Source organism: Heteronotia binoei, chromosome 9 (assembly GCF_032191835.1).
Source record: "Heteronotia binoei isolate CCM8104 ecotype False Entrance Well chromosome 9, APGP_CSIRO_Hbin_v1, whole genome shotgun sequence".
Taxonomy (NCBI): Eukaryota; Metazoa; Chordata; class Lepidosauria; order Squamata; family Gekkonidae; genus Heteronotia; species Heteronotia binoei.
Window position 1 is genome coordinate 58,258,928 of NC_083231.1, and position 27,094 is coordinate 58,286,021.

Sequence of the window (27,094 nt, forward strand, 5' to 3'; positions counted from 1 at the left end):
GGCACCCTGGCAACCATACGGGTGATCATGATGTCCATGTGTATGAAAAGTAGGGGGCTTTTTCTTACAGAGATTGCACCCCGATGTCTCCTATGCTCCTGTGGAAAATCATTCCCTTGGTATACAGAGGAACTCAGGGAGATGAAATGAGAGCTTCAACTAGAGTGAGTTTGGCAGCGAACTTGCAGTGAGGTGGCATGAGCATCTCATAGGACATTTATGAGGTGCCGGTGAAAGCTGCGAAGAGAGACTTTTACTCAAGTTCCCTAGCATCTGCAAGCTTGCACTAAGCTCAGTTGTTTAGGGTAATTTGTCATTAAAATTTCTCTCACTGAGATGTTCAAATAAATGCAGAAATTTGTCTAGTTCAGAGGTGTTTATGAGCTGTTTTGTGGATAAAGTCCTGTTGTGACTTACCTGCCAGTTTTGATATGTAAGTGAACTGGAGACCCTTTGGCCATCTTTGGATTCAGTTTGTGACTTTTTCAATCTGCTCTCTTCTTCTGATGTTGACAGGGTTCGGAGTGCTGACAGGCTGACTACCTGTCTACTTGACTAGTGTCCCTCTTTCTCTCTTGTGTAACCACTGCCGCTACATGACCTTTGGAAGGAATTGCCTGCTGGGAGAGTCAGGACTTCCAGCTTCCCTTCCAAGTTCTGAGGCCTTGCCTCTTTGTCACCCACTGCCCAGCACATGGTCAGCATGGAGACCATTTACTGCCTTATGCACCACTGGAGGAATAGCTGCCTGCCAACTGTCTGTCCAAGACAGTGGAGGTCTATGTGGTACAGAGAACCACTACCCGCATCAAAAGTTATGAAGTATTTATTTAAAATAACTTGTCCACAATCATACTTTTAGCTCCAGAAAGAGCAAGGGATTAAAAAGAAATAGGCAAAATGCAGTTCCTCTGTCCCCCTCTCTCTCTATGCTATATCAGATGTTACAATATCTATCTTAAGATGTTATAGATCTCTACAAAGTATCTTTATCTTGCAGTTTTCTCCAACTCTTCAGGCCAGCACATGATTAATGGCCTCCTCCTCCAGACCTCAGTTAAGAGTTCTGTCTGTTCTGATAGACTCAACACCAAACAAACAAACAAAAACCTTCCTCCTTGCTCCCCTGAGTTTTATCACCTCTCTTTTTCCTACACATTGACTAGGTGAGGCTGGGTCAAAGAGATTTTTCCTGGAGATTCTTCCTGGAATTCCTTTTTGAAATCTCTCTAGTATTTAATTCCTCCAAATCTCTGTTCCCTGCTTGCAGAAAAATTCATGCAGAGGGGGCTGGGCCCTCCTATTGTCTCTAGCTAGAACTATTAGCATTTCTTAAGAAATAGCTGAGGTGAGCCTGGAAAGCCATTGACTGACTTCCACCTCCCTGCATGTTCTCTACCCAGAGAGGGGAAAAAACTTTTAAAAACACAAAGTGAAGGTTTTGCTTATTCCAATTTCCAAATAAAAATAAATAAATTTCTTCACACCTGCCAAAGGGAGAGGATGGATGATGGTCATGAAAACCTGACCAGGAGTATGGAGATCTGGGATACATGCCAGGTAACTTCTGGGATAGTTTGGGGTATCTCTTATGAGGGACAAGATTCCAAACTCTGGATTAGAGGAAAGTTTCCATCAAAGCAACAAAGCAGGCAGGTGAAGGAGGAGGAGGAAGAAGAAGAAGGAAGAGGAGGAGGAGGAAGAGGGGAGGAGTAGGAGGATAATGGATTTATACTTTGCCCTTCACTTGGAGTCTCAGAGTCGTTTACAATCCCCTTCCTCTCCCCACAACAGACACCCTGTGAGGGAGATGGGGTTGAGAGAGCTCTTTGAGAAATGCTCTTGAAATAACAGCTCTGAGAGAACTGTGACTGACCAAAGGTCACCCAGCAGCTACATGTGGAGAAGTGAGCAATCAAACCCCATTTTCCAGATTAGAGTCCACCACTCTTAACCATTACACAAAACTGGCTCAAAAAGGTGGAGTTTTCCTTTGTTATTTGTTTATATACTTTGCCCAGATGCTGGGACACAAGGTCCTCTGCAAAGGGGGCAGTAGGGAGTTTGGCAATGTGTTTTTCCTACCTAAGGTAATTAATGTACTGTAACTTAGCTAGATTTATGTTTTTGTATTCTAATGTATGAAAGCAGACTATGATTCAAATCCTATCCATGTGCCTAGACCACTCATATATTACTAAGAACATTCATGCATTGGGGAGGGCTAAAGTAATTGGAATATTCTAACCTTTGTACTTGCTCAGAGGCAACCTTCCCAGGATTCCCCAGAGCTGGGGATAGGATGTGATAGACTGGGTTCTACCACCTGGGGAAAGAGAAACATGCTTTCACAAGCATACAATCACACAACACGTATGTGTGAACACACAGACCAGGGTGGTGGTGGTTTGCAACAATCACTGAGCATCTCTCAATTACACATTTTGATTACAGGTTGTTATGATAGCCTTGTTCATGCCTGGCTAGTTGTCCCAATTAATTCTTCCTTTTAGTTCCTTTTCTGACTTTCATACAAGAACGCTGCCTTGGATTTGAATTTTGGATTGAGGATATTAGGTTCACCTGAACTTGGGGTCCAAATCTGGTATCCCATTAAAATATTGACTTTTTAAATGCTTTATTCTTCATGCCTAGCAGGCTAATAACTTTCTGAGTCAAAGAGAAGAACTGTAGCGAAGACATGGCATGATGTGTTTGTGTGTATTGTTTTTGGCCACAATTCAGTATGCATGTAGGCTTTTAAATCCCACTGAAGTAAATTGTATTCAAAGTCTAATTATATAGGATGGAAGCTTCTTTCTTTAAAATTGATCCACAAAATCTATTCCACCTCCACAATTTTTTTCCCTGGCCCTCTCATTTCATCTCTGTCTGCTGGCCTCTATGGAATATTGGTAGGCTGTTCTTGATGCTATCAAAACCACTAAGCTATTTGATCCTAAAGGATAATATTCATGTCTTAAGTGTACCTTTTCTCTCTCAAGAATTCATATCTCTTCTTGTATTCTTCCTGTAACCTTCTCCCTCACAGTTAATTTTTAACTTCTATCAAACTGCTTCTTTAATCAGTTTGACTGGTTTCTTTTCTATTTCTAAATCCAATTCTCTTTTGCTTGTGGTTATCAAAATTCTTCTTGCAGTTGCTCCACCTTTTCTCCTTTTAGTATCCCAATGATCTATTCCTTTCCTTATTCATCCACTGCTTACATCTTGGAGCCTGTTCAGACTTCTCTAGAGACTGCGGTGTCATTCTTTAATTTGTTATCTGTTTGGGATATATACTCAGTGGACCCTCCAGTACACTTTGGGTCCTACAGTTCAAAATGATGAAATAAATGAATTTCCCCCAAACTTTGTTTCCTATTTAAACAGAATTTTAGGCTCTGATCTTGACAACAGAAATTTTTATTGCACAGCTGATTTTTTTAAAAGTTTGCAGAACTTCCTAACACCTCCTGAGCAGACAGTATGTTTTCACTTCATTATTGATTTGCCTGATTGATCTAAGAAAAATTATAATCCACTCTTTATTCAAGAAATTCTCAAAGCAAAGAACAATAAAAACTAACAGTAATAAAACAATGGGATTACCGTTATGACAAAACAAAATAATTCAGCAGAATAAGATAAATAAGTACAACTAAAAAAAAGTAAATGGCATGCCTAAATGGAAATCATTCTTGGTTTAGGAGATTTTCAGGTTGGAGGAATTTCATGTGACTAAGAAGGGTCCATTAACTATTGATAACAATCTTGCTTTTTCTTGAGGTGACATTTTAGCATCTCAATTCTAAATCTCATTTGGTGGGGTGGTGTACAGAGGAGAAGGACAGGTGAAAGGAAACAAGAGCTAGAGGGCAGCATACACCTGCTGCTCCAGGAAAGAACCCTCAGCCAGTACATTTTATGCCAACCATCCTCTATGAGTGTCAAATACTTACTGTATTGTCTTTGGCAAATTATTTCTGATGGTGGGCTTCATATGGATGGCACTTCCTTTTTGAAACTACTTAGATCTATTATCTTGTAAGCTTTTTGTAGATTCAGTCATTTATTATGAGCAACTTTTGATCAGTGAATTCTTTAACATCCTGTTTCTGCGATCTTGAGTTTGGCTTGTTCTGCCATCTTTTGTACTGAATCCAAGTAAAGCCTACTATAGTCTTACAACTTCAATAATTTGTTTGTTGGTACCATTTGTGCATAAATTGATATATTATCCACATATTCAGCTTCAGGGCTGCTAAACTACAGTCTGAAATTGCTGATTATAGTTAGCTGTATTCAGTGGCATAAATCCTGGACCCATTTCAGCCTGGCTTCTTCCCTGGCCATGGGATGGAGACTGCTGGTAGCCCTTACAATCAACCTCTGAAGACATCTGGATTGAGGCGGGTCAGTGCTGCTGCAGCTACAGGATCTGGCAGTAGCATTTGACATGGTTGATCATAACCTTTTGACCCACTGCCTTGCCAATGTGGGGATTCGGGTAACAGGCTTACAATAACTCCTTTCTCCATGGTTGGGGACAGAGGATTGTGCTTGGGGAGAGGGTTTCACCATGTTACACTATAGAATATGGTGCCCACAAGCGGCAGTCCTCTCCCAGATGTTATTTAACATCTATATGTGCCCCCTCACCCAGTTAATCTGAAGGTTTGGGCTGAGCTGATATCAGTACACTGATGACCCCTAGCTGTATCTGTTAATAGATGGATGGATGGAATCTACCGCAGATAATCTGGCCAGGACATTGGAGGTGTGGCTGAATGGTTATAACAGAGCCAGTTGAAACTCAGTCCAGCTAAGAAAGAGATCCTATTCCTGAGTTGTGGGGGGATGGGCTCAGAAATCTGTCTCCATACCCTTGGTGGGCATGATTGATGGTAGTGCCAATAGCATGGAGCTTGGGACTGACTCTGGTTGCCTCCCTTTCCATGGAGGTCCAGGTCACTAATGTTGCCAGATCAGCCTTCTATCATCCTTGACTAGTCACTCAACTGGTTCCCTTCCCCTTCTCTCATTAGTTGATCAGATTGATCCATGCAATGGTCACTTCCAGGCTCAATTACTGCAACTCATTCTACACAGGCCTACCCATAAACTTGACCCAGAAGCTCCAGCTAGTACAAAATGCAGGAGTGTACCTGGTGACTGGGATGTCTGTGCAGGCACACATTCAGTTGGTGCTGTGCAGCTGCATTGGTTGCCAGGTGAGTACTGAGACAGGTTTAAGATTATGGTATTAACCCTTAAGGCCCTATGTGGCCAGGGACCAGCATACCTGCAGGACTGTGTCTCCTCATATGTGCCCTGAAGAGCCTTGTGCCCTTCAGGCCAACACAGTTTAGCAATCCCCATCTTGAAAGACATCTGCCTTGCTTTTTCCACCCTGGCCCCTGCCTGGTGGAACATGCATCCGATTGAGATCAGGACCTTGTGGGATTTTTTGCAGTTCTGTAGAGCCTGCAAAATGGAGCTGTTCCACCAGGCCTTTAGTTGAGGCAGTGAATATATATATATATATATATATATATATATATATATATATATGCCAGTAAAAAACCCATCAAATTCCAACATGCTATTCCATCACAAGGGCCAGTGTGGTGTAGTTGTTAAACTTGCTGGGTGACCTTGAACCAGTCACATTACCCTTGGTCTGACCTGGACAGCCCCAGGATAGACTGATCTTGCCTGATCTCAGAAGCTAAGCAGGGCCGATGTGAGGCAAGCAATGGCAAAGCACCTTAGAGCATCTCTTGCCTTGAAAACCCTACAGGGTCACCATGGGCGTTTTCACACTGACCTTCTAGTGGCGCGACCACCCTCTTCACACCGGAGGATCTGCCCGGATTTCGCACAAGAAGCGCCGGCGCACCCAAAAGAGCCGGCGACTTCCGTCGCGAAACCCGCTCAAACGGAAACCGCCAAGAAGCAGGAAAACGTTTGAGCGGGTTTCGTGACGGAAGTCGCCGGCTCTTTTGGGTGCGCCGGCGCTTCTTGTGCGAAATCCGGGCAGATCCTCCGGTGTGAAGAGGGTGGTCGCGCCACTAGAAGGTCAGTGCGAAAACGCCCCATAAGTCAGCTGTGACTTGACAGCAAAAATAATAATTAAAAAATCACACCACTCATGTTCAGAGGAGGCACTTGGGAGGCCTTCTGTTCTCCACTTTGAAAGAGTGGAGCTGACCATCACAAACATTTACAAGGCATTTTTGAGAGGGAGGAGTCTACCTTTGTACTAGCTTTTATTAACTAATACTAGCCAAAGCTTCACAAAATAGTGATTGTGTGCTTCAATTGACTGTATGTTAAGAAACACACTACCCCCCCCCCCAAAGGTGCTCACATCCTCCATTGTTTCCAAAGGACTGAAGTCACACAAGAGAATATCTGCAATAGAAACTGAAAGAGAAGGGGGGCATTTTTGCCAGCCCAGCAGAACTGGTGCATTTTTGCAAGCCAGTGTAGAACCTGTGCAGCACAGAGTACCCAGCAGTACCAGTGCAATCAGAGTGCCCAGCAGAACCCAGTGCCATTATGCCAATGTCAGTTGATGACAAGCATAGAATCACAGTCCAAGCAAGAGAGGTGTGTTGGAATGCCAGCAGAACCAGTGCAATGTACAGTGCCCAGCAAACACAGTACTTTCTGTTCATAATATTAACAAAGGCTTGCTACTATACTACTCTTAAATACATTCTGTCACCAAGCAGGATAGGGATAAGAAGAAAGTCTTGAGATCAAGAAGTGAATATAAAGGGGAGGGGGACATCGAAAAAATAGGTGAAGGGAGACAAGAATGAATGAGAAATGTGCTGAAAAGAGGGAGATAAATCAAGAGAGAAATAGGTTGTTTTGTCTACCTGTAACACCCTTACTACTGCTTTGCAAGATCTGACTGAGCTGGGCACAGGAAAGGAAGAGAGAAAAGCTAGACTACTGGAGAAAATGGCTGGCATGCTGGCAATTACTGTAGCAGCTATTAACATTATCTGTAAAGCAAGTTTACTTCTGTCTTGGAGAGAGCTTTTTACTATGCTCAGACTTTCCTGCACCTCTAGTGGCTGCAGCCAGAACTGTATTTTTAAAAGAAAATACATTCCGCTGGCAGCAGCTTCAAGGGCCTCCCTCAAGCTGAACCCAGGGCAAATCACACCCCTGCCCTGCCCTTGGTATTCCACTGTTGTATTTAAGGAATTGTAGGGAGGAGAAATGGGTTGTAAAACTACTGTTAAATGACTGAACTGTTTAGAGTTTCAGGAAATCTTATTGTGCTAGAATATTGTCTAGGTGAGTGGTTTAATTTTCTTCTTTTTCTTTTGTAGTTTTAATCCAACTAGCTTTTCCACTAGTGGAAAAGGGATGAGGGTGAGTCCCTTTGACCCCCCCCCCCAAAGACTATGATGGAGATTATGGGTCCTGAATGGACATGCATGGACAAAAGCAATTAGGGATCAGGGCTGTATTAAGGAAGAGAATTCAGCAAGATTGTTGTGCATGCAAACCATTTGGTAGCCCTGATCTATCATGTGACAGTTCCAAATTTTGTAGAAGAAACAGTAACAGAATGGATTTGTTATTCATGCTGTCAAACTTGCAGTTCTCCATACATCCATCTTGGCTCCATAAACAGTGATACGACTATGTGCTATATGGCATAAGCAAATATTCATAATTCTCATTGTGTACTGATTGTGATATCAGTTCAACTGCCATTGTGATATAGCGTATCACTAAGAGCTATTTAATCACCTGATGACTATAATATAAAACAATGTTTTCCTAATACAAAATGTTCATATCTTCTCACATTATCACAAGTGTAAAATTTTCCACTGGAATCAGGGCCAGCCATCCCATGTAAAAATCAAATGATGTGCATGCTTGTGTGAACTTCCCCTAAGCCATCCTGGATAATTACAGAAGGGGAAAAAAGTGCTAATGAAGGAGAAAAGGACTATGAACAGTGAAACAGCTCTTTGTTTAAAATGTATGAAACAACACATAGGACTAGAGCAGTGGTAAACGTTATCATGTGGTTTTTTTAAAAAAAATCAGCCTTACATAAGATGTCCTAATTCAGTATTCACATCTCCTCGTTTGTTCACATACATGGGAATTGGTTATTAAGATGTGTCTGCAGCTTCAGGTGCACTGTTGTTACTTCTACAAGACAGTTCTATATATTTTGGAAATAGTTATGTATTACACTTGGAACTTTGAAACTAGCTGCTGTTATTTATAGTGTGAAAACAGAAATAGAGCAGTATCAGTATTCACCAGGATCATGCCTATATTGCTTTAAAGAAAACTACTGTTTATATCTGCCCTTGCTTGGTGATTGATGGTTTCTCAAGATTTTTTACCAAATATAAATGTTATCTGCTCACCAAATGTAAATGTTATCTGCTTTGGAAAGTCCTACACTTTAATTTTTTTAATTTTACTTATGTTTATTTTAAAGATTTATATCCTGCTTTTTGCCTGACCAATGAGAACTGAAGTTTACATTTTTTTTAAAAATAGAAGGGCTGCCTACTCCCCCAAAAAACCTACCCAACTCTTACACTTATCTTGAGAGACCCTGCTTTGGGCCTGTCATCTGAGGCTAGGCAAGGGGCAACCTGAGAAAGTAGAAAAGAGCAAGAGTCTAGAAGCACCTTTCTATTGTAACTTGCCTGCTAATGCCATTTGGCATCTGAAATCACTCCACTTTCTAATATTTAAGAAAGAGGGACTGATCTTCTATATATACCTGAGGAAAGCTCATGCCGTACCACAAATTTTGTTAATTTTTAAGGTGCTTCTTTTCTACTGCTACAAAGGGCTACCCATCTTAGCCTGAGAAAGGATCCTCTTGGTCATGTCCAGGGGTCATTTTGTAGAAAAATAGGTGGTGGAGCTCATCCAGGGATTGTTATGCAGCTGCACCTACTATTCAATGGACAAGGAGGTGGAACTCTCAGAAAGGTTCAGGAGCTGTGCTCCTGTGAGCTCCCACTGAATCTGAGGCCTGGTCATGGCACCAAAACTTTTACATCCCCTTCTATCATTGTCTCCCACCAGCAGGTGAAGATTTTTGTTTTGTTTTGTTCAGCATCCCCTAATTAACTCTCATTTACCCTCCTCCCTGTTTGTACATCTTTGTGTTCTTGTGTTCATATGCTTTATTTAATTGTTTTAAACACTTTATTAGCATTTTAAACATTGTTTTGATTAGGGTTTGTAGAATCTTTCGGGATCAAGTGCCGTGTTCTACTGGAAAGTTTTCCTTCCAGACATTTCGTTCTCAGCTGCGGAGAACATCCTCAGTGGCGTTGCAGCCGGAACAGGCGCTCAGACCTTCTTGGCTGCTGTGCATTGAGTGGGGCCAGGGCTGCTGGAGAGCTGCTATTTGTAGGCTGGAGGGGGTGTGATGAAAGGGCAATTGGTTTGTGGATGTGCCCATTGTTTGGTGGGGCTTCCTGGAAGGGTAGTGATAAGGAAACTGGCTGTTGAATGTGACCATTGTTCTGTATTAATTGCTGGGAAGGTTGGAAGGGGTTTGAAGATAAGGAAGATGGTTGTTGACTGTGCTGATTGTTCTGTGGAATTTGCTGGTTGTTTTGATTGTTCAGCACTTGGGAACTAAGGCTGCCAACTCTGGGTTAGGAAATTCCTGGAGATTTGGGGACAGAGCTTGGGGAGGAGAGATGGCTCAGCGGGGATGTGATGCCATAGAGTCTGCCCTCTTAAGCTGCCTTTTTCTCCAGGGCATGTATCTTAGTGACAAAAACAACATTTAAACATACAGTAATGCTTCCAGAATAGCAGCTGGTTACAAAATGCAATCACAGAAGAAGTCTAACAGTGAAAAAGTCCACAAACTCCATATATGGGGCAAAAACAACTTCCTGTACACGTCTCTATGTCCTGTTGTCTTCCATGCTGCTACCAAGGAATCCAAAATATTTCACTGGAGAGAGAAAGGGGACCACCATACTGCTAGGTCAAATTACGGTTTCACTTCTTGTCCCTTTGTCAACTCTCCACAGCCATCATTCCATGGAGCCACAGAGAAATACTTTTGCTTTTGGATCAACACTTTTTTTTTTGCTCTGTACCTGGCTCTTTGACCTCTGTAGTCTTTTTTTGCTCTGCACCTGGCAACTGACATCTGCAGTCTTGAGATCAGTTGTCAGGGTTGCCAAAAAATGTTTTTCTGGGGGGCGGGGGGGTGGGTGGGTGGGTATATTGGACCTGAAAAATAATAGTATTTGGATTTGGATTTTTTTTTGAAATTGCATTCTTTTTTGGGCTCCATTATGCCCTATGGAGACTATTATACTAAAAGGTAAATCTATCTGGGGTACCTGGGGGGCTGTGTTTTCAGGTAGAGGCATCAAATTTTCAGCATAGATGCTAGTGCCTCTCCTCAGAAGAACCCCTGAATTTCAAAAAGATTGGACCAGAGGGTCCAGTTCTAAGGTCCCCCCCCAGAAGGTGCCCCCATCCTCCATTGTTTCCAATGGAGGAAAATAGTGTGTGTGTGGGGGGGGAACAAGGGCAAGAAGCCCTAAAGAACAGAATCAAAGGTCCAGAGAATCTCTGCAATAGAAACTGAAGGTGGGAGACATTTTTGCAAGTCCAGAAGAATGAGTGCCACTATGGTAGTTCAAACCCAAAAGGACTAAGGTCAAACCAGTGAATCTCTGCAGTAGAAACTGAAGGTAGGGGGGCATTTTTGCAGCAGTACCGGTGCAATCACAGAGTGTCCAGCAGAACACAGTGGCATTGTGGTAATGTCAGTTCAATCACAATCTAAACAAGAGGGAGGGTTGGAAGTCCAGAACAACCAGTGCAATGTGCCCAGCAGAACTCACTGCCATTGTGACATTGTACAACTCATAAGTGCAAGGTGGACAGGCACTTTTCCAAGCCCACCTGAAATTACATAATTTGCTTTATTATTTATGGTGCTCTTGTGGGCTTTGCTAGTTTCTGTTTGGCACACAGGTCTGCCTATCCCTTTAATTTTCATTAAGATGAAGAATAGTTATTGTACTTGTCACACAGCAGGAGCCTAGGAGGGCCTTCTACTGGCTGCCACCACTCTGGTAAGGGTCTGGGTCTGTATGGGAGGCCCCAGAGCACCCACCACCCTTTTCTTCCATATTAGTAAATACTTAACTGTGACCAAGGAGACATGAGGACCCAAGCAGTATAACAACAGTTTATTTACAGTGCTCAAATAATAAGTGGATAAAACAATGAAATATATACACAGTAAAGATGGACACAAATAAACAGAGCCTGACACAACTACCTAGACGTTCCCTGCCCTTTAAATCCCTTTAACTCTGGCTACTTGGTATTGCCAAATATACCTAAGAAAAGTGGAAAAAATCAGCTTTTTCCAGGATCAGCTATACTGGTAGCCAAAAAGATTATGTGATCTGTATTCAGCTGAGAAAATACCCAGAAAATATAACTGAGGTGTTTTCCAGGTATTTTTTCCACTGGGATACAGCTAAATGCACATCCTTAATCAGTTGTAATTGTGGGAGAATTCCCACCACACCTGGAGGTTGGCAGACCTATTGGAGACCCTAAATTGGGTGAAAAGGCAGCATACAATTGTTTTAAAATTAATTCAATAAATAAATAAAACATTACATTAACAGAAAATTCAGAGAAATGGAAATGAGTCATAACCTTTACAAAGCCTCAAGAAGCCCATTCCATGGCATTTGTGCCACCATGGAGAACACACACATCCAAGCAGAGGCTGTTGTTTCTGACCTAAGTGAATAAATAAATAATATTTTCATTACTGCCCCCTTTTTTAATGCATTGCATCCTGTTGCAGCAAACATTGGTAGAGAACAGAGTCATATTTTCTCCACCATCTGTTTGAAGTTTTTTTTTCTTCAGAAACGGTGAAAAAATTCACCTTAGCTCTTGTGAGATAGAGATCTCACCTCTGTCCTTTAACAAAAAATTCTGAGAGATGAGGATTCCCCCCCCCCTAACTTGTTTTAGCCACTCAACTAAAATTGTTTGAACGTAGTGTAAAAAATGTTAATGAATCCCACATGAGATATGCTGCATTTTAGATATTCTTTCACATTTCGGGTAACTAGAAATCTGATGAGTAGGCATAACACTTGTAGATTAAAAATCAAGAATTTCTAAGTGGAATGTTAATATAGGAAAGGGATCTTCTCATTGTCCAGATACTCATACAACAGCCTATGCAAAATCCTTGCTTTATAAATCAGGAATTTCACACATTAGTCTTGACAGGTTAATACTTTGTTCTCCAAACTTTTTAGTTCTTTTCCCATCTCTATATTTGCATTGGATCCCAGTTCTCTTTTTTGATTCTTTTAAGAGTGCTGATTTTAATCAATATTTCCCAGGTCTTCATCTCCATTTAAAAATGTGATGAACTTCCCATCTTCTTATAACGGAGGCATACAGACACAAACATCTTTTTTCCCCCCCTTTGGATTCACTCCCTTTGCTGGAAATATGGCAGATCACAGAGTGATTCCATGCCTCAATACCAGTCTTTAAAATGGATAAGATGATTTCCTTGTGTCTTAGGCTAGATCCATTATGATTGTTATAAAAGGCTATTGCCTCCATCCTATATATAATGGCTTTGATTCAAAACCCCCAACCAGCATCAAGAAACACAATTTCTTTGGGAAATGACCCATTGATTTCAGTGTTAGGAAAAGTGTTGCTTCATCCTCCTCCAATAGCAACAGGGTGACTAATATGGTGCATAGACAATCTGCTTTGTAGTCAAGCACATATATTCATCTGGGAATTATGTGTGTACAAAAGCAAGTTTCTGTGAAAATCCCTCTATTTATATTTGAGGAACTAAAGTGAAAATGGGTTATTATCAAGGACAGAATGAGTAGGCACATTGATGAACACGGGTTATTGAGGAAGACTCAGCATGAGTTCTGTAAGGGAAAATCTTGCCTCACTAACCTGTTACATTTCTTTGAGGGGGTGAACAAACATGTGGACAAAGGAGACTCAATAGATGTTGTTTATTTTGACTTCCAGAAAGCTTTTGATAAAGTTCCTCATCAAAGGCTCCTTAGTAAGCTCGAGAGTCATGGAGTAAAAGGACAGGTCCTCTTGTGGATCAAAAACTGGCTAATTAATAGGAAGCAGAGAGTGAGTATAAATGGGCAGTCTTCACAGTGGAGGACGGTAAGCAGCGGGGTGCCGCAGGGCTCAGTACTGGGTCCCATGCTCTTTAACTTGTTCATAAATGATTTGGAGTTGGGAGTGAGCAGTGAAGTGGCCAAGTTTGCTGATGACACTAAATTGTTCAGGGTGGTGAGAACCAGAGAGGATTGTGAGGCACTCCAAAGGGATCTGTTGAGGCTGGGTGAATGGGCGTCAACATGGCAGATGAGGTTCAATGTGGCCAAGTGCAAAGTAATGCACATTGGGGCCAAGAATCCCAGCTACAAATACAAGTTGATGGGGTGTGAACTGGCAGAGACTGACCAAGAGAGAGATCTTGGGGTCGTGGTAGATAACTCTCTGAAAATGTCAAGACAGTGTGCAATTGCAATAAAAAAGGCCAACGCCATGCTGGGAATTATTAGGAAGGGAACTGAAAACAAATCAGCCAGTATCATAATGCCCCTGTATAAATCGATGGTGCTGTCTCATTTGGAATACTGTGTGCAATTCTGGTCACTGCACCTCAACAAGGATATTATAGCATTGGAAAAAATCCAGAAAAGGGCAACTAGAATGATTAAAGGGTTGGAACACTTTCCCTATGAAGAAAGGTTAAAACGCTTGGGGCTCTTTAGCTTGGAGAAACGTCGACTGCAGGGTAACATGATAGAGGTTTACAAGATAATGCATGGGATGGAGAAAGTAGAGAAAGAAATACTTTTCTCCCTTTCTCACAATACAAGAACTCGTAGGCATTCAATGAAATTGCTGAGCAGTCGGGTTAAAACGGATAAAAGGAAGTACTTCTTTACCCAAAGGGTGATTAGCATGTGGAATTCACTGCCACAGGAGGTGGCGGCGGCTACAAGCATAGACAGCTTCAAGAGGGGGTTAGATAAAAATATGGAGCAGAGGTCCATCAGTGGCTATTAGCCACAGTGTGTATGTATGTGTGTGTGTGTGTGTGTGTGTATATATATGTGTGTGTGTGTGTGTGTGTGTGTAATTTTTTTGGCCACTGTGTGACACAGAGTGTTGGACTGGATGGAACATTGGCCTGATCCAACATGGCTTCTCTTATGTTCTTATTTATTTATTTTAGTATATTTCTATTCCACCCATTCCTCGTAGGGCTCAGGGTGGAGTTCAGCATATGATAAAACAATAAAATACAGTAAAAAACATTTTAAAAACAGACAGCTCAACAGCACTCAGAGAAGTTTACCAGATCACATATTGCCCAATCTAGCCATTTCACATAATGATATCTCACAGGTGACAGTGCCGATAGGGGAGGCCAACCAGATCACGTATAGACGCCCACAGGCTCAACTAAAAATCTGGTGGAACAGCTCCATTTTACAGGCCCTAGGGAAGGCTATTGAGCCAGGTAGGATCTCTGTAGGGAGCTGTAGGGAGCTGATTCCACCAGGTTGGGACCAGGACCGAAAAAGCCTTGGCCCTAGTTGAGGCAAGGCGAGCGTCTCTTGGGCTGGGGATGGCCGAACGCAACAACCTCATGGGCATATATGGAAGGAGATGGTCCCACAGGTATGCTGGTCCCAGGCCACTTAAGGCTTTAAATGTTAGAACCAAAACACTGAAGCAGATCTGGTATTCAATGGGCAGCCAGAGCAGACTGCGCACAAATAGTTTTCTATGTATATCAGAGAAGATTGTCTGTGTACAGTCCTTTTAAAATAAAATCCTGCTGAAGAGGAGCATGATGTAGCCAATCCTCCTGCAGTTTACAGTAGGCCCTGTACTAAGAGCTCTTGAAGGATTGGCTAAATCAGGGGTGTGTGGCCTAATATGCAAAAGATTTCCTGATACAAAAAAAGCCCTGTGTCCACCCATTACCTTGCTGAAGAACTGTACATTTGAAACTGGCTGATAGACAAGATTAATGCAATGTGCTCTACGTGGGGCAGCCTTAAGAAGTAGAAATTTTTGTTAGTACAGGATACTGAAGCTAGGATGTTGACTGGAGTGGGTCATAGAGACCATATCACTCTAGTTATGACTCATCTATAAGTGCTATACTGAGGCTCTGCTTTAGGCACACACACCTTCTGAATTTACATAGGTGGTAACCTGAGAGAGAGTCTTCTTGATAATAGCACCAAAATTATGGAACTCACTTTCCATGAATATTAATGAGTTAAGAACATAAGAACATAAGAGAAGCCATGTTGGATCAGGCCAACGGCCCATCAAGTCCAACACTCTGTGTCACACAGTGGCAAAAAATTTTATATACACACATACACTGTGGCTAATAGCCACTGATGGACCTCTGCTCCATATTTTTATCTAAACCCCTCTTGAAGGTGGCTATACTTGTGGCCGCCACCACCTCCTGTGGCAGTGAATTCCACATGTTAATCACCCTTTGGGTGAAGAAGTACTTCCTTTTATCCGTTTTAACCTTTCTGCTCAGCAATTTCATCGAATGCCCACGAGTTCTTGTATTGTGAGAAAGGGAGAAAAGTACTTCTTTCTCTACTTTCTCCATCCCATGCATTATCTTGTAAACCTCTATCATGTCACCCTGCAGTCGACGTTTCTCCAAGCTAAAGAGTCCCAAGCGTTTCAACCTTTCTTCATAGGGAAAGTGCTCCAGCCCTTTAATCATTCTAGTTGCCCTTCTCTGGACTTTCTCCAATGCTATAATATCCTTTTTGAGGTGCGGCGACAAGAACTGCACACAGTACTCCAAATGAGACCGCACCATCAATTTATACAGGGGCATTATGATACTGGCTGATTTGTTTTCAATTCCCTTCCTAATAATTCCCAGCATGGCGTTGGCCTTTTTTATTGCAGACGCACACTGTCTTGACATTTTCAGTGAGTTATCTACCACGACCCCAAGATCTCTCTCTTGGTCAGTCTCTGCCAGTTCACACCCCATCAGCTTGTATTTGTAGCTGGGATTCTTGGCCCCAATGTGCATTACTTTGCACTTGGCCACATTGAACTGCATCTGCCACGTTGACGCCCACTCACCCAGCCTCAACAGATCCCTTTGGAGTTCCTCACAATCCTCTCTGGTTCTCACCACCCTGAACAATTTAGTGTCATCCGCAAACTTGGCCACTTCACTGCTCACTCCCAACTCTAAATCATTTACGAACAAGTTAAAGAGCATGGGACCCAGTACCGAGCTCTGCGGCACCCCACTGCTTACCGTTCCTTTCTATTGCTGTCTTCTGCTAGTAGGTGAAGACTTTTTTGTTTCATCTGGTATTCTCTCAGTGACCCTTCCTTCCTGCTGTATGTTATAATTACTTTTTTCCTGTGTTTTAATATATGAATTTTTATTTTGGTTTTAATTATTTAATGTTTTTCATAATACTCTGATTTTAATTGTTAGCCACTTTGGAGGTCATTTATTGGGCATTCTTCCACTTTCTGTTTAGTTCCCATTTCTATTCTGGCTGCAATCAACATATATTTAAACAGTTCATGTAATTTTTTCCCAATATTATCAGGCAAAATTGCCAAAAGCATGGTCTCTGGTTTCATAATTTTCTGAATCTTGACATGTATGGAGGGATGGTGGCTCAGTGGTAGAGCATCTGCTTGGTAAGCAGAAGGTCCCAGGTTCAATCCCCAGCATCTCCAACTAAAAAGGGTCCAAGCAAGGAGGTGTGAAAAACCTCAGCTTGAGATCCTGGAGACCCACTGCCAGTCTGAGTAGATAATACTGACTTTGATGGACCGAGGGTCTGATTCAGTATAAGGCAACTTCATATGTTCATATATGTCCTTCCAGAATTTTTGCATGTCTAAAAGGTAGTCAGTCCCCTGTGCAAGCACCAATCGTTTCTGACTCTGAGGTGATGTCGCCTCAGAGTCATGACAGATTTTTATGGGGTAGTTTGCCATTGCCTTCCTCAGTCATCTACACTTTACCCCCAGCAAGTTGGGTACTCATTTTACTGACCCTGGAAGGATGGAAAGCTGAGTCAACCTTGAGCTGGCTACCTGAACCCAGCTTCCACTGGGATCAAACACAGGTCATGAGCAGAGTTTGGACTGCAATACTACAGCTTACCACTTTGCACCACACAGGGCTCTTCATTTGCATATCTATGACATGTGATAAAAGGTACTTTCTGCCTCTTTCTGCCTCTGCCTCAATATGTCCCTGAATAATTCCTGTCCATATTTTCTTATATCTTTTGGAGTAATATATCATTGGTAGTACATCTTGCACCAATTTTCTCCTAGAACTTGACTCAGTAAATTTTATCTCTTTTGTCCATAAGTTTTTCCATAAGTTTTGTTGAAATGTTATCTCTTCTCCAAAATTTTGGACCCATTTCAACAGCACATTATCAATGGCATCAACAAGTAAACATACCTTTCATTAACAAAAGATAGCAGTTGTACTTGTTAGACTAACGGAGTTTTTTCAGCATCCAGGATCTTATCTGAATGGCTATGTTGAAAACAGTAGCTAGTACTTTTCAGTGATATGGAAATTTTTCAGAGCAAGACAACGGAAACGAGATGTTCTGCTGGTATCATAGTCAAAAGTGCAGCAATCATATAATCCTTTATAATAATTACAAAATAACAGCACATGCGGTATATTCTTTATCACTCCTGTACTATAAAAACAAAGCTGATTATCTGAAGGGGTGAACTTGTTAACAACCCTAAAAATGCTGATAAAATGTTATAATTCGCTAATGTAGAAACTCTCCTGCATTTTGCTACACTTACATTTTTAAATTTCTTAAGTACTAGAAAGTTTAGATCCTATGTTAAAGATGAGCAAGGTCTATGCACCACAGCATAAATATTTTGGTAATCTGTCACAAATACTTTGTCTGACTTTTGCTTTTTCAGGTTGTAAAACTGTAAAGCCCAAGCAGAAATCCATCACTGTTAATTTATTGAATTCTTCCATTTTCTCAGAAATGCATCTTCCAATACTGAAGGGGCAAAACTAGAAGATGACTCTCTATGGAAAATAGTCATCCAGATGTTTATGGCTGCAATCTTGCAGCTGCTGTTAACAAACATAATTCCACTATGAGGCTAATAATCAGTGGTGGGATTCAAATAAATTAACAACAGGTTCTATGTCGTAATGACCATTTTAACTATACCAAAAGATATACTGAAAGGTAGTTTAATAATTCACGCATTAAATTATGGAGTTTACTGTGCTAATCCAATGATAATTACACTAGGGTTTGTAGAATCTTTCGGGCTCAAGTGCCGTGTTTTACTGGAGAAAGTATTTCTTCCAAAAAAACTTTCTCCAGTAGAACACGGCACTTGAGCCCGAAAGATGCTACAAACCCTAATGATGATGCTAGCCATGAAAACCTGAAATCTTTGATAATTACACTCTTTCCCCATATGTGAGTTCAAGAATGACTCGGGGATGCAAACAAAACAGAAGTGTTGTAGAACAAACGGAAAAGTGTGGAATCAAACAGGGCATGGGGCAAACACAAAAGTGTGGAACCTGTTGCCAGAGGAGGACTGTGGCTCAGCGGTAGAGCCTCAGATTGGCTTGCAGAGGGTCCCAGGTTCAATCCCTGGCATTTCCAATGAAATGGGTTGAGAAGGACATTGACCTGAGATCCTGGCTCAGTGTTAGATTATCCGCTTCACATGCAGAAGGCCCCAGGTTCAGTCCCTGCTATCTCCAGTTCAAAGGACAGCTGGGAAAGACGTCTTTCTAGCTGGCACCCTCTCAGTAGTCACAGATGTACTGCATTAGATGGGCCAAAGTTCTGACTCTGTATCAAGAAATATCATACATTACACCCTGGCATGGGCAGCTCAGGCAAGCCTGATCTCATCAGATATCAAAAGATAAGCAGGATCAACTGCAGTTAGTACCTGGATGGGAGATTCCCTTGGAATACCAGCAGGTGGGAAGACAAGCTGGATTCAGCCACCTCTCTGAATATCCTCCAGAGATACACACACGCACACACGCACACATACACACACACAGACTCAGGGTTGAGGGGGGGCATGATCTATCTAGGTCACCCAGCCCTACGTTTTGCATTATAACCTAACCTGCCATAAAATTAATCAAACTGAAAGAAAAGACAACTTAAAACTTTCTGAGTAGGGTTGCCAAGTCCAATTTAAGAAATATCTGGGGACTTTGGGGGTGGAGCCAGGAGACTTTGGGGGTGGAGCCAGGAGTCATTGGGGTAGAGCCAAGATCAAGGCTGTGACAAGCATAATTGAACTCCAAAGGGAGTTCTGGCCATCACATTTAAAGGGGCAGCACACCTTTTCAATGCCTTACTTTTATAGGAAATAATGAAGGATAGGGGCACCTTCTTTTGGGGCTCATAGAATTGGACCCCCTGGTCCAATCTTTTTGAAACTTGGGGAGTACTTTGGGGAGAGGCACTAGATGCTATACTGAAAATTTGGGGCCTCTACCTCAAAAAACAGCCCCCCCCCAGAGCCCCAGATACCCGCAGATCAATTCTCCATGATTTTCTATGGGAATAAATCTCCCTAGGGAATAACAGAGTTCCCAGCAGACATTCCCCCCCCCCCCCCGCTTTCTGATGACCCTGAAGTGGGGGGAGGGCCTCCAAACCAGGGGATCCCTGCCCCCACCTGGGGATTGGCAACCCTATTTCTGAGCCATAGGAGGAAATTGCAATTCAGTTTGGGGCCATGACTGCGAATTGAGAGGGCGTCATCTTTTCTCGACAGCACCAACAACAGCTAACAAATTGTCAGGATTGGGGGGTGAGGAGAGAGCTGGGGAAGCCAAAATACTATTTTCTATATCACCCTGGGAAGTGCCAGTATATTATGAACATGAATCTACAAGCCTTGCATGGAGCCCTTCAATGATATACTGGCACTTCCCAGGGTGATATAGAAAATAATTAATATCAACTAACATTTTAAAGAAAATATAACAAACGAAAAAAAACCCCAAAAGGAACCTTCTGAAGGGAAAGAGCTTCGTCCACTTTTGAGAAGTTCTCCAAGCCACGGCAGCGAAGCCTCGGTCTCCCTGGAAATCAGCTGCAGACTCTGAGGACGGCGAAGGCGATGCACGCACACGGCACGCTGCTTTTAGAAGGCACACAGAAGCCCCACCCCCTGCAAGCGCGCCAAAAGCACGCTAGATTGCCTGCTCTCTCCTCTGGAGCCTGGAGGGGGGGAAATCTCCCCGGCAGCCACTCCGCGATGCCTTCTCTGTGGGGTAAACCTTCACCTTCTCTGTGGGGTAAACGATCGTGCCGCAAGGGGCACAGCTGGGGTCATGGCTGCTGGAGCAGAGGGGCTGCGCCGCGCTGGTGGAGTGGAAGGGAAAGGGAGGAAGTGAAGAAGGCAGCGGCGAGAAAAATCAGTGTGAGCACCTGCGGGGGTTAAATGGCTGCCGGAGCGGAGGAGCTGCTGCTGCCGCCATGCTGGTGGAGTGGAAGGGGAAGGAAGCAAAGAAGGCAGCTGCAACAGCGAGAAAAATGTGAGCACCTGCAAGGAGGCGAAGAAAAAGGGGGAAGGAGCCACCCCGGCAACGTCTGGCAGCGACTGAGAGGAGGAAGCGAAGGGAAGCAGGCGCCCGGCCAACAACCGGTTCTGCAGAACCAATAGCAAATTAGGTACCGGTTCTGCAGAACCGGTGCGAACCGGCTGAATCCCACCTCTGCTAATAATTGCCACAGTTACACATTTAGGGAGTTCCAGAATAGCTCTAAGGATTCAAGCCTGTATTCACTTTATTTTTGGATTACAGCCATCAGGCTAGATACCTATCTCATACAGAAGTTGAGGGACCCCTTGAACCACAGCAGGAACAAAACATCCACCTTTGACATAATAGAATCGAGTAATCGTTCAAGCAGATTTCTTGGCATTCACTTGTACTTGTTGGACGTGTTCAGCACATTTGCCAGTTTGGAGAGCCAGTTTGGTGTAGTGGTTAAGTGTGTGGACTCTTATCTGGGAGAACCGGGTTTGATTCCCCACTCCTCCACTTGCACCTGCTGGAATGGCCTTGGGTCAGCCAGAGCTCTGGCAGAAGTTGTCCTTGAAAGGGCAGCTGCTGGGAGAGCCCTCTCCAGCCCCACCCACCTCACAGGGTGTCTGTTGTGGGGGAGGAAGGTAAAGGAGATTGTGAGCCGCTCTGAGACTCTTCGGAGTGGAGGGCGGGATATAAATCCAATATCTTCTTCTTCTTCTTCAAATTAAACACAATGTCCAAATATATATAGGATAATACTTATGCCAGCATAACAAGTTTTCTTTATAAAAAGAGCCTTAAGGGCAATGTCCACTATACTCTAAAACCACCCTTTTCATGCTTGGGCTTAGAGTGGAGAACTTCTGTTTTTCAGACTCTCAGTAGGATCAGTGTTGCTAAGCTAGGAAGCAAAAGATTCTCACCGATTTCCCACTAGCCTTATCTCGCTCTCACTCTCTTCTCAGTGGGGCTTCTGTTGGATTTTGCATAACCTGCCCTGAGGCTGCAACTCACTCCACCTCTTTTGTGCAGCAAGCAAGATCCTCTAAAACCTGGTTTCTGTTTGCTGTGGGAAGGAAGCTGCCCCGGGTCAGCTTGTGTGAAATCTGATGGAAGCCCCACGGAGAAGAGGAGAGTGAGAGCGGGGTAAGGCTAGTGGGAAATCGGCCCCACTCTAGCCTTCACTAGCTCTAGCGAAGTTAAATTATTGTATCAGCCTATAAAACCTTCCTTTTGTAACTGTATGGATATCTCCTTTGGTCAATGCATTTGTGCCATTCCCTAAAGTATAATAATTTGCATAATTTTTTTGAATTCATCACAGGAAAGGTCAACAACATGATGATGAGAATTTTAAAAAATCATCTATAGATGCATACCTTTTAAAAATATAGCACCTGATATGCGCAGTGCAAAAATTGTAAGTCTATCTGTTACTGAATTATAGGCAAGGTCAGAGAAAGCACATTTATTTTTCTTTTGGCTGTATCATCATCAATGACTTCTGATGATATATCCACTTGAAGTGAAAATACAGCTTACCTTGGTGGATTTGATTTATTAACGTTACAACTGACAAGGTTGCCCGTTTGTTAGTGCTTATTTTATATTTGAATAGTTTTTTGCACATAAATTTGAGGTATTGCTGCAAGTTACTTAGCAGTTTCATATTTCATGTGGAATGCACTTGATATTTCTATTTAGGGTCTTGGCCTCCTAAAAAACAAAATTAACACAATTTTAGAAGGATATCTTAGCTCATAACTCATAGTGACTTCTGGCAAGATCATGCTCTGTTTGGACTGCACTGTAAAAATGTGGCTATACCAAATTTTCTTCCATTTTGACCTTCAGAGCAGAAATACTCTTGTTTTAAAACTGAAGGGTATTTCACAGTATGTTTAGTTGAAAGAATATTCACCTTGTTCTACCTTGCCCACTGCCATTTGTTTCCTGTCTGCTACTGCGTAAGTACTTTCATCCCAGCTTGGAGCCGTTTTCAGTACCTTAAAATGATCCCAGTCAAGGAGGAGTCTAGATAGCGAATGTGTTAATATCATGACTCTGTACAGTCAATCAGATTTGGCTATGTTCCAACAGAGCCTAATAGACCTTCTAGCATCTTAAACATCCCAAATCTCTTTTCCCTGCTGTCAGCTTCTAACTGGAGGTATGAACTGACCATTTCATTATTTCCCACCAGGGATGCTATTAGTATTTGTAAAATGTTGTTGGGTGAGGCTGGAAATAAATTGACTTGATTTACACCCTCCTGTCTGTTCTATGCTAAAAGAGAAAAACCTTTTTTTTAAAAAATGAAGGTGACAGTTTTGAACAATCCAAACCTCCAAAGTAGAACACATTTCTCCACAATTAAAATTAACATGAAGTTTCATATAAACGTTTATTTGCGAGCCCTGACTTGGATAGCCCTGGTTAGCCTGATCTCATCAGATCTCAGAAGCTAAGCTAGTTCAGCCTTGGCTAGTATTTAGATGGAAGACCTCCTAGGAATACTAGGGTCCTGACAGGGAGGCAGGCAATGGCAAGTCATCTCTGAAAGTATCTTGCCTTGAAAACCCTATGGGGTCACCATAAGTCAGTTGTGATGATGACAAAAAATAACAACAATGTGCTTTTGACCTTTGGTATATTATATAAGGCTGCAATCTTGTTTCTATTTATGCAGTAGCATTTCTTCTTTCGCCATGGTCAGAAATTAAAAGTATACAATCACAATGTTATTGTATAATTACAATGTTATTCTTCTTAAAACACCTCTCAAGTGTTAACAGTTACGGTCATTGTGATCATATCAGGCCAAGTTAATTTCATTATGGGATTTGTATAGAGCAGGGGTGACCAATGGTAGCTCTCCAGATGTTTTTTTGCCTACAACTCCCATCAGCCGCAGCCAGCACGGCCAGTGGCTGGGGCTGATGGGAGTTGTAGGCAAAAACATCTGGAGAGCTGCTGCTGGCCACCTCTGGTATAGACCAATGGTTTTCAGTGTTTCTTGATCTGGGGACTGTAATGAATGGAAGGCTTACTAAGGCAGATGGCCTTACACATAAATGTTTTAGTTGTATCTAGGAAAGAAATTAGTCAAGTAGATGGTGACAAGTCAAGAATAGGGTGGGAGGACTTGCTTAATTTGACTAAGTCAGGATTGATAGGTTTTACTATTACAGTCTAGAGCAGGGGTGTCAAATGTGTGCCCTGCAGGCCAAACCAGCCCTCCCAGGGCTTCAATCAGGCCCACATGGCTCTCTTTTCCCCCTTCCCCCCTCCTGTCCTCACCCTGTGAAGCTTCGAGGCTGCTGACATGTTCCCAGCTCTTTCTGCTTTCTCCTTGCAGAGGCTAAAGCTGAAAGCAAAGCTGCAAAGAAAATGCGAAATGGATTTTCTTTTCAGGTGTCTGGGCAGAGCAGATGAGAACAGAAAATCCACTTCATGTTTTCCTTGTAACTTTGTTTATGTGTTTCAATGAAGAGGAATTTCCCAGCATTTCTATGGCTAGCTGAAGCTTCCTGGAGTTGTGTTATTGCAAACAAAGCATTGATGTTTTGAGCCAGCTTTGTCTCTTCTCAGTGGAGTGAGATCTAGTGCCTAGTGAGTACTCTAATTTGGGAACGCACAGCCAAAAGGGGATATTACACTGGGAGCCACTGCTAATCTAAGTAGACCCTGGAGGGGGGGAGAAGAGAATTTTGCAATGCCGTGCCATTTCATGTTTTCCCAGGCTGAGAGCATTTTATTTTGTTAAGTTTCTGCTGTGATCCTTGTGCTTTTTCTTGATGTTTTATTTTTGAAATTGCATTGCAAAATCCCACTATTTCCCCTTTCTGTTTTAAACAAAATATTGCAAGAGTTATAAGCATGTTTGTATTTTAAGTTAAAAAATGATATCTTTAATTGTGTTGTTCTGTGTCCTCTTTAAAGTCTATATCTCTGCTATCTGGCATTTACATTTTAGGAAACACATGGCTTGGCCCCACAAAGTCCAATTTATGTCAGATCTGGCTCTCTTAGCAAATGAGTTTGACACCCCTGACCTAGAGACTTTAAAATAAGTAGTGCAAGACTGGGGAGGAGATTGGATGACACAGGTTGAGTGGGAAGCGGGGAACCCGTCCCCCCAATTATAATTGATCCCAAAGAGCACACTGAAGGACAAAAAGGAACCATGAAAACAAAGCTGAAATTATGACAAGTTTGGAGAGCAGCCTTTGAGAGGTTCCTGCTGGCTTTGAGCCCATTTCTTAGAAAAGGATTGTCTGTAGTGTTAACTCAGCACATTATTCTTTCTAGCACTCAGCAGCATCCCCAGCTGTGTTCTGATCAATTCCCATTTATCTGTGTTGACTTTTGTAGACTCTATGCTAGTTAATAAAATCCTTTTCATGTAAAGCGGTCTGACTACACTGAAAGACATACACACATATGCTAGTATATTCTCTATCTGGTGACTCAAGGAACAAGGGGACAGAGGGGGAGCAGAATTTAGGGGAGCCTTGAATGGTGGCAGTTTCTACTGAAGAAGAGGGACCTCAAAACCTGAGGCAAGGCATTGGGAAGGATAGGGTTTCCCAAAGTGAGTAGAATATCTCATATGCAGATTGGAGAACTAAAACTTCTTGGTAGCTTGCTGGTTCAGAGAAAGACGGAGAAGGGCAAGAGGGTAAACTGCTTATTATGACAAGGCCTATTTTTAATTCCCAGGCTAGAACAAGGAACATACTGAGTGTCATTCATGTGAAATGATTCACAGGTGAGCAAGAGCCATGTGTCAGGAAAAGGAGCCAGAATCTCTGAATCTGTCTCTGCTAAAAAGGAATCAAGGAATCTATTCCTTTACTAATTTGCCTCACTGTCCTGTTGTTCCTGTGAGTGCGTGTACAAGGACATGCATGAGGTATAGCACCCTTGTTTTTTACATATGCTTCCGAGCAGCAAGTCCTTCCAAAACATGACTCTTGTGAGTTGTGACCCAGAAATATGGATTCAGTGACTTACTTGAAGATCCTGACCCATAGGTTTAAGATTTTGACATGTAAAATGATCAATCATCTTTGAGGTGAAAAGAGTCAATAGAATTAGTTATTATCAACTATTTGGATTAGTCATGCCTGGGAAGGAGACTATAAATGTATTCTGTGCCTAAATCAAATCATAGCTGTTGTGTACATTTTCTTGTTAAATTGCCCATGTACAGAGCTTCATAAAAATTAAACTAGCTCTATTTTGATGACAAGACAGTCCCTGTGTAATTAGTACATCTTAATATGGAACATGCCCAGTGTACTTTATATTTAATTTAAATTCTGTAAAATTACAGTGTAATATAAATAGTTTTTTCCAAGATCATAAGTGGGTTAAGATACACAAAACTGATGTTTTAAACATTGCAATTATCCTCTGGTGAATTAAAATTGCCTCTAATGAAATAAAATATTGTATTTTAGTCTGTGCTAATCTTCTTATTGGAGAATAAATATGGGTTTTCCTTTATGTAATTAGAGGAACCAAACTATTCTTAAGAGCACTGAAGTGTTGAATCATACATAGACATTAGCTTGGGGAGGGGTATTTCATTACCAAACTAATTCAGTTATTTCCAAAGACTTATGGAAAATGATATTCACCTCTTGGGGAAAACTTTTGGCAGCAGAAGATAGTTTTTCTTGGCATTTAGTATATATCACTCCAGTCAGTGGTTAGTCAGTCCTTTCCTTCTTAATGGATATTGGGCTCACAACTGTTACAAAGGATTTAAGTCATGTTACTTATCTGAAGTTCCAGAGGGCATCCAGAACATTTGCATAATGAGAAATTGAGATGTGTAGGAGTGCTAATCAAGCTCTGTAACGTTGGCTAGAGAGAACATTAAGTGAGACACTTTCAATACCAAGAACCAAAGGTTCAGAAAATGATCATTCTCCTGTATTTCCTGTACTGAGCCAAGAGGAAAGGTGGAGTATAAATATAATAAATGAATGAATGCATCTGGATATGGGCGAAATCTATGCCAAAATCTATATCTGACAAAGAAACACAGGTACAGCATTAACAATAATTGATGGGAATTATTTTCCTTTCTTACTTGAGAAACCTCATTGATTTGAAAATGACAGTGGAATGATATACATCTACAACAACCCTAATCCACTTTTCTCTCTCAGAGGCTAGATTTCTGTTTTTCTGTTCCTTCACTGACTAAGTAGCCCAGGTAGTGTGTTTTTTTTCTCCCCTGAAGAAACTTTGACTGTCTCACCTTGTGTCAGTAATCTATCTTGACTATTTGCTCAGTCCAGGAACCTAAGGGAAGGGATAGGGTCTTCTTTTAACTGAAAACCACTGAAAATGGCACTTGAGAGGCTTTTAAAATTCAGA